The sequence below is a fragment of the Rutidosis leptorrhynchoides genome, chromosome 4 (assembly GCF_046630445.1).
Source record: "Rutidosis leptorrhynchoides isolate AG116_Rl617_1_P2 chromosome 4, CSIRO_AGI_Rlap_v1, whole genome shotgun sequence".
NCBI lineage: Eukaryota > Viridiplantae > Streptophyta > Magnoliopsida > Asterales > Asteraceae > Rutidosis > Rutidosis leptorrhynchoides.
Genome location: NC_092336.1, coordinates 191,472,862 through 191,481,679, shown reverse-complemented (window position 1 = coordinate 191,481,679; position 8,818 = coordinate 191,472,862). Strand labels below are relative to the sequence as shown.

The 8,818-nt window shown below is 33.8% G+C and overlaps 1 long non-coding RNA gene across 2 annotated transcripts; it reads right to left on the bottom strand.

The window, feature by feature from the left end:
• Positions 1 to 6,841: 6,841 nt before the first annotated feature.
• LOC139904304 (uncharacterized) lies at positions 6,842 to 8,320 on the bottom strand. 2 transcript variants are annotated; one of them, XR_011778726.1, is made up of 4 exons: positions 8,226 to 8,320; positions 7,473 to 7,815; positions 7,224 to 7,373; positions 6,842 to 7,029 (listed from the first exon to the last, which is right to left on the bottom strand). It is a non-coding gene; the product is annotated as an uncharacterized lncRNA (long non-coding RNA). The 2 variants fall into 2 exon arrangements; XR_011778725.1 differs by lacking the exon at positions 8,226 to 8,320 and having other exon boundaries at positions 7,473 to 8,021.
• Positions 8,321 to 8,818: the final 498 nt, after the last annotated feature.

Below are 8,818 nucleotides of genomic sequence, written 5' to 3'. Positions count from 1 at the left end.
CGTGCATGTGTCATTGATTTCGGAAAGGCCTGGGAAAGGCATTTGCCACTCGCCGAATTTTCTTACAACAACAGTTATCACTCGAGTATTAATGCCGCACCTTTTGAAGCATTGTATGGCCGCAAGTGCCGATCTCCTATTTGTTGGGCCGACGTAGGCGAAAAGCAAATCACCGGACCCGAGGTAGTCCACGAAACAACGGAGAACATTGCTCAGATTCAAGCTAGACTTAAGACGGCCCGTGATCGCCAAAAGAGTTATGCTGACCGTAAACGTAAGGACTTTGAATTCAACGTTGGCGACCGTGTAATGTTGAAGGTTGCACCTTGGAAGGGTGTGATTCGTTTTGGAAAGCGCGAAAAGTTAAACCCGCGATACATTGGTCCTTTCAAAATCTTGGAGCGTGTTGGACCCGTTGCTTACCGTTTAGATCTTCCAACACAATTGAGCTCAGTTCATCCTACCCTCCACGTGTCAAACTTGAAGAAGTGTCTTGCTGCATCCGAACTTATCATACCACTTGAAGAACTTACTATTGATGACAAACTCCACTTCGTGGAAGATCCTGTTGAAATTATGGACCGTGAGGTCAAAACTTTGAAACACAACAAGATTCCGATCGTCCGAGTACGATGGAATGCCAAACAAGGACCTGAGTTTACCTGGGAGCGAGAGGATCAAATGATACAGAAGTATCCTCACCTTTTCCCGACTCCTCCACCTACCTCAGCTTAAAATTTCGGGACGAAATTTTCTTTAACAGGTGGGTAATGTAACGACCATGGATTTTCCAACGTTTATTTATTAATAATTATTAATAATACTTTTGATTTAATGAATGTATTGTTTATATACATTTACATGTTACCATAGTTGACTTTAAATGCCCGAAACGTCTTTGTGACACACGTACATTACATGAATAATATTTTCAAATATTATTTACATTCATGATTGATTTTATTAATCATTTTAATTAACTAAGGTTATTAGTTAATTACTTGGACTTTAATTGGATTAACTTGTTAATTACTTGAACTTGGGCTTTGATTAATATTAGTGAACTTAGGAGCCCACCCTACATCCTTAATGGACTAGTTAGCCCATTTTATTTATGCAAGTATTACCTTGTGATGGAACTAGATTAATTAACTTGTAAGAATCTAGTTACTTGTTACTTGCACCTTATCCCCATGAACACACACCTTGTAACCAACTTTTTAGTCAAATACATGAAATTAACTTGTGGATATTTCTCTCCTCCCTCCCCTTGAGTGACCGTCAGCCTACAATGGCCTTGGAGAGAGTTTTTGTTTCACTTTTGTATTACTTCTCACTTGTAGTTCTCTCATTTCAAACTCACACTCTTACTTGCAACTTTCCTTTCTCTCATTTCCTCTCTAAATTGTAAGCAACTTGAGCTTTTTCTTCTTCTTCTTCTTCTTTTCTTGCAAAAACCGTAGCCTAGCTACACAAACATCATCATCAATTGCTTATTTGTTTACTTGTTTCTTGTTATTGTTTGATTACTTGTAGTTGTTGTTGTTACTTACTAGTTATTATGAATCAAACTCTTTAGTTTGTTCTTCATTTATCTTGTTCATAACATGAACATACAAGAACTAAACTCTCTAGTTTATGTTCTACATTTAATGTTTGAAAGATTGAAAGTTCATGTGTTGTTAAACTCATACTTGTGATTCATGTTTGTGAACTTAAAGTTTACATTCTTAAAGATCAAGACTTTGACTTGAATCTTTAAAGTATGAACAACCATGACTTGTTACTTGATTACTTAGTTTATTACTTCATTTCCTAGCATGTTTAAATTCGTGATTTTGGTTGTTAATGGTCAAGTGTTACTAGTTAACTTTGATCTCATTTTTCTTGAAGAAAAGTTAACTTTAAAAGTTCAAGAACATAGAAGTATAACTTTCTAGTTATAACTTCATATACTTGTGATGGATCTAAGTTCTATAACTTATGGTCTACTTATTTTGTCATAATCAAAAGCTTGAAAGCTTACATATACTTTACAAGATGAAAATCTAAGTTTTATAGCTTATGGTTTCATTAAAGTAAAGATTCAAGTGTTATTACTTAGGATTTAACTTAATAACTTTAGATCTAGACCTTTGGGTCTTGGATCTTCAAGATCTAACTAAGAACTATGTTCTACATCTTAAGATCTTGATTAGTTAGTTTACTTTCAAGTTTGTAGTTCAATATTACTTTTATAGTTCATGTATGTGTCGGATCTAAGATTTTGATGTAACTTTGGTTCATCAAGCTACTTGCAACACTTAAATGAGTTGTGCTACATTTCTTAGACTTACACAAGTGTTATGATGGTCAAACCTTGTTTAATATGATGCAAACACATCAACGAGTTGTACACTTGAAGCTATATGCATCAAGGATGAGAACCGTGATAAGCATCGAGCACCAAGAACCCACCGGAACCTACTGTTTACTGTTTTCTGGAACAGACCCGAATACCTGGGCTACTGTAAAGTTTATTTTCAGTTAGCTCTGTTCGAGTAGATAATTTTTTGTTTAAGACTCGTCTTAATCCGAGTTACGGTCTAGGATCTATGGCCCTCCGAGTGTCACTATGTCCTTTAACGTTGTGCTGAAAATTCTGACCTACTCGCACTTAGACCGTCGCCACGGTCAAACGAAGACGAGTTTGCTTCTGGAATTTTTACCACAACTAAAGAACTCATATACAGAGCCATGTCCACTGGTCTCACCTTATTTCAGTAGGTATAGAGTCCGTGGTGACTGATCGAATCAGCCTTTGTTTTAAACTCTTTTCTAGAATGAAACTTACTTTACACCTTTTGTTTGATGATGAATGATGATGACCCTTAAGACCTAATTTACATACATTTAAACTTATTGGGACGATTTACTAACTTAGTATTATTTGACTTAGGTTGAGGACTTTCCGGACCTACATACTTGCTTACTTCCCGATTCGACCTTACTACTACTTTACCACTGTGAGTTATAGCATCCCTTTTTACTTTAACTATTTTGGGAACTGAGAATACATGCGCATTTTACGTTTTACATACTAGGCACGAGTACCTAAACTTTATATATGTGTGGGTTATACAACGGCATAAACATTCCCTTTAGCTCGGTAACGTTTAGTCATTGGTTTTTGAACCGGTGAACGCGAATCTTAGATATGGATCCATAGGGTTTGACATCCCCACTCGGACTAGTAGCGCTAGCATTTAACGGGTGTTTATTACTTCGTAAACATACTCACTTGCCAAGTGTACTTTCAGGGGGTTATAAACGTTAAGTTAGTTACCAAGTGTCTACGGTTAAACATATACTTTATCATACTGTTTTGAAACGCGCTTTGTAGCACTGAAATCTCGTGGCCTACCTTACATTACTGTTATACTTAAACTATAGCTCACCAACCTTTGTGTTGACGTTTTTAAGCATGTTTTTCTCAGGTGCTTAAGGTTAGCCGCTTCCGCTGTTGTACTAGTCTTGCTGTAGACACCCGCTGCTTTAGAGATGTCACCGCATGAACGTTTATCTTGCATTCATAAACTTATTTACTTTTGAACAATGATTTGTAACGACCTAAGGGTCACGTACTATTATTACTTGCTTTCGTTCATAGAAGCATACCTTTGGTTGTAAAACAATTGACGTTGGTTATGATGTCAGCTTTTATCATGAATGCAAACTTGTTTTGAAAACGCATATAGTGTTTGACCTTGTAATGATCCTGTTGTTGATGATTCGTACACGATGGTTTTGTACGGGGCATCACATTTTGCATAATCTGTACATAAAGGTGGATCACAAGATTTCAGTTGTTTCATCCAGAAACGTTTATCAAAATATTCTACAAGATTGAACACCCTAGTAACTAAACTTTAACGTTATAATAAGTACCCCTGTTTTAACATACATGCAACCAACATGTACAATACACGCAAACCAACGTGTACTAACCTCAAATAGCATACGTCTGTTTTATAGTTCAGGCTAGGGTTTCTATACCTGGAACAGACGGGGATGTCAAGCCCTATGGATCCATATATAACTACTCGCGCCCACCAGTTCTTATAACCGGTAGTTACTAGTTACCAAAGCTAAGGGATTTTCGGTTCAAACTCGGTGTAGAATTTAGTATGTACTTGTATCCATTGCGTTTAAAATAAAGTGCATGTATTCTCAGCTCAAAAATATAGATTGCAAAAGCAATTAAAAAGGGAGCAAATGAAACTCACCTTAGCAGCATACAAAGTCGTTCACCAAAATGTGACCGAAACTCGGATTACCAAATAACCGTAGATCTCAACCTAGAGAACATATGTTGGTCAATAAATGTCTATCAAGCTAGGTCAGGTCATAGTGTATCACAATCCTAATGCTCGAGATCGACATACAAAAGTTATCCAAAGTCGTTTCAAAAAGTCAATTTTGACAATAGTTCAACAAAACGAGACGTACCTTATATAAGGATTCATTTACTCGGTTGGTAATATTCAAAAATCCAATTTATCAATCTTACAAACAAGTTGTTTAAATATTAATTGCAGATTCAAAAGCAATTATAATTAACGTCAATCATAATTCAGTTGATCATATCTTTTGATTCGTTCATCGAATTTACGCGATTTCTAAATGAAAAGTTATTGATTTTTCGCCAGCTTTCCAAAAACATGTATATCATATACCTTTTACTAGTAATATATGTATTTAATTTGTGATTCATTATAAACTGTTTAACGACAAAATTTAGCATACAAGCATGCATAAATATATATACTCGAGCACTAGACATGGATACACAATTAATATATAAAAGATAAAATATGAATGCTCACGTATCAATATCGTGATTCAATAATGCAGGGAAGTACGTAGACGCAACAGAGATTATAAACACTAGGTTTGACTTGCCAATAATACCCACGTACATTACCCATAACCTCCATAGCTATAACCCATAATTTCCTTAGCTCTATCCCGCTTGAAAACCCATTTTGAAAGTGACACGCTCATGACTTCGTCGTAGTATTTTATGTATAATAATACTACTAATAATAATACTAATAATAATAATAATATTAATCTTGATAATAATAATAATAATAATAATTAAATAAATAAATACATAGTAAGATGGATGATATATGTGTGTGTACAATTCAGTGAACGAGCTCGACTTTTATAGGCCTTTCCTGAAATTTTGCCTCATGCGATCGCATGGTTTCGAAGGCCTTTGGCCATGCGATCGCATGGCCTCTCTTTACAGTTCACATTATTTTGTTGTTTTGCTTGTCGACGTATTTAAATATAATATATATATAATATATTTAATTTATATAATTAATTATATATTATATTATATTCACGTGCATAGTTGACTTGTAATTTTTGGTCCGTTGACTCGTACGTTGTCACTCGACTTATGTCCCGGTTCCGGATTCTTGAATGTATTTTCGTACGCTTAGAAAACTAGTACTTTTCGTTACGTGACGTGTACCTTTATCAAAAATTAAACTTAATCATTGATAAACTATGTCACTTGAAGTGTAGCTTCAATCAATTAAGTGTTTTGGTTATTTGCTTCTATAAATCATCGTCTCGTAGTATATACATATACATATATGCATTTTCATTTTAAAATAGTGTTTTACTGTAGCAAAGTTACTGTAGCAAAGTTTTTTTTACTGTAGCAAATAGTGATTTTCGAAAACACTGTAGCTTTTCGGGTACTGTAGAAATTCGAAAATACTGTAGCAAATTAGTGTTTTACTGGTTCATCTTAAACGTTTTAGTTAACTTATCTAAATATCAATCGAATCAATAATCGAATGTTACTATCGTTTACTAAATAACTTGAAATCATATATATATATATATATATATATATATATATATATATATATATATATATATATATATATATATATATATATATATATATATATATGCACATTAAGTTATATATATATATATATATTGTTCGTGAATCTTCGAGAACAGTCAAAGAATAATTGATTACATGAATATAGTTCCAAAACTTGAGACTCAACATTACAGACTTTGCTTATCGTGTCGAAAACATTAAATCATTTTAAAGATAAAGTTTAAATTTGGTCAGAAATTTTCGGGTCGTCACAGTTTCCATTACATATAACATTTGTTATATTCGTGTTTCTGTTATCTAATATTGTTAGCAAATCATCTCCATCTACCTGAGTAGTTACCACCCTTTCATGGGTGTTTGATAGGTTTCAAGTTCGAGTCTCAATGGGAGATTTTCATAATACAATTTGTTTTGTAATTGGTTGTGGAGATATTTGGGGGTTTCTTGCAAATGGTTAGTTTTGCACATATCTAACAAGGTTCTCTCGATTTTTCTTGGGCGCAATACCTCAAGGTTTCCTCATAACGAATGTAGGAATTGAGCATGAGACTTCTCGAATATGATCAAGTGGGTGGCTTATGGACCCTGACCTTAATACCGTCATTCAAACAAAATATTGTTAGAAATTTTACCTTATGCTTCCTAAACATAATTATTGCTACTAATTACAGTACTATTTTTTATGATTACTAGCTTAAGACCCGCAAAATTGCGGGTTTCGGCAATAAAAATTACTATACAAATGTAATAAACAAAAATTTACCTAGGGTTTCCAAATCCAAAGCTTAAGACCCGCAAAATGTAATAAGAATCAAATGTTCGTGTGCAAAGATCACAACTTGTAATGCAAAGCTTAAATATATATACAATAATTCATTCTTCTAAAGTGAGCTCGCTGCACGATTAAAAGTAAATTTAGATGGGATCAAATCTTCTTTTAAAATAAAGATACAATTTTAAAGCCGTAAAAATTACTTTTCTCTTGGGCACCCTTTTTTGTTATTGAACGGAAGAGGAACAACAAACGGAGGAGTTGGACGACAATTCAATATATGTTTTTTGTAAATACCTTTTATGCAGATCAACAAATTCATCATCTCATCTACAATCTTCTCCTGCAACAATCCACAATTTATCATGTCCAGATGAACTTAAGAATAAATCTAGACGTGAAAAAGTTAACCCATTTACTTATTAAACCTACATCTAGAGGTGTAAATCCCTTTTCAATACTTTCATATTGACCTTTTGACCACAACCCACATCAACTAAATATAGTATAAATTACTAACAATATATAAGAACATACCCATCATATACATGAGCACCAATAGTTGATCTCCCACAACTGAAAAATCATCAACCAATCCAAGCATTGACATACCTTCCTAGACTTCATCTCTTGATCACTGTCCATACTATCGGTCTCCATATTCAATACTGAATCAGATTCAGTATTCTGTCCATAGGATTTTCATAAGTATAAGATTTTGCAAAACCATAGAAGCCATTAAAAGAGGAATATAACTGGCTTACATGAACTATCTAATAATCTTACCATTAGCTTTTGTTCCATTTCCCAATTAACTGCCACAATTAAGATTATGATGTCATTAACCAAGATTTTGACACCAAATTGATGTTTCGGATGTAGATAAACAATTAAGTAGTGGGGGTGGAAACGTACACTTTAATGAAAGATATATGAGTTCATACCTTTTAGCTCCTCTATGAAAGATGGAAGAGGGTCTAATGATAATATAGTTGCTTTTACTTTATAGTACGAAACTGAAAAAATAAATATTGCTCCACTTTGGGTAATACATAAACTTACCGTTATTGCAATGGGTTGTTGAACTGCAACATCAATTGAACCTTCATGTTTCAAGCCCTTTTGCTAGCTAAGTTACATTAGGAGCTTAATCAATCATTGGTACCACAACCACAAAACCAATAACGGGATGTAAAACTATGATTATAAGAAAAAGTGACAATCACTACCCACTTATCAATTGTTTCAGGGTCAGCTATCCACATCAAGATATCAACTCTATTTTACCCCTTTAGCCATCCCAATATCATACATTACCAACCTGCCTATTTATCCATATCTAACAATAACAATCTTTTCAGTAATGAGTGGAAACATGAATAAACTACAGTTTGTGCAAGCTTTGGGGTCCATGTAAAATTGAGGTCATGCTGTTTGTGTGCCCATTGAATATGAAACCGCAAGGCCAACGTTTATCATGAAATATCACAATGTGGTTGTAAATAAAGAATGTAAGGTGGTTCCGTATAAGGTCCTTACCAGAAACACAAAAATCAACCATGTAGCAGTTCTCAAACTCCTGCCTCATCAGTATAACGCTGAAATGGAAAACATAAACCCTGTCAAAATAGTTGTATTAATCTGCACTTTACTATCGATTTTTATTTACAGCCGTCATATCACCAATCAATTATTTACATAAATCGGTTTCATATATATTAGACCACAATCATATAAGCATTAATTCTGTTTTCTGATTCAAATTGTACTTTATAATTGATTATTTACGGCCTTTATATCGCCAATCGATTATTTACAGAAATCAGTGTCATATATATTAGACCACAATCACATAAGATGTAGGCTAGAGATGCCATATAAGTTGTGATTACACACATTTTTACGTTCCCATTTTCCCCAGATTCTATTTCAAGAAAACCCCATCCATATAAGCTACTTCAAACTGCAACAACAATAGTTCAAAAAAAAAAAAAAAAAAAAAAAAACCCTGTAAATGGAACATGAATTAGTACCAAAATATCTGAAAGATGATGGCAACACATACTTATTCATAAAAACGCAAACTCATCATTCAATAATTATTTAATTCAAAGTGCTCAACTTTATTTCAA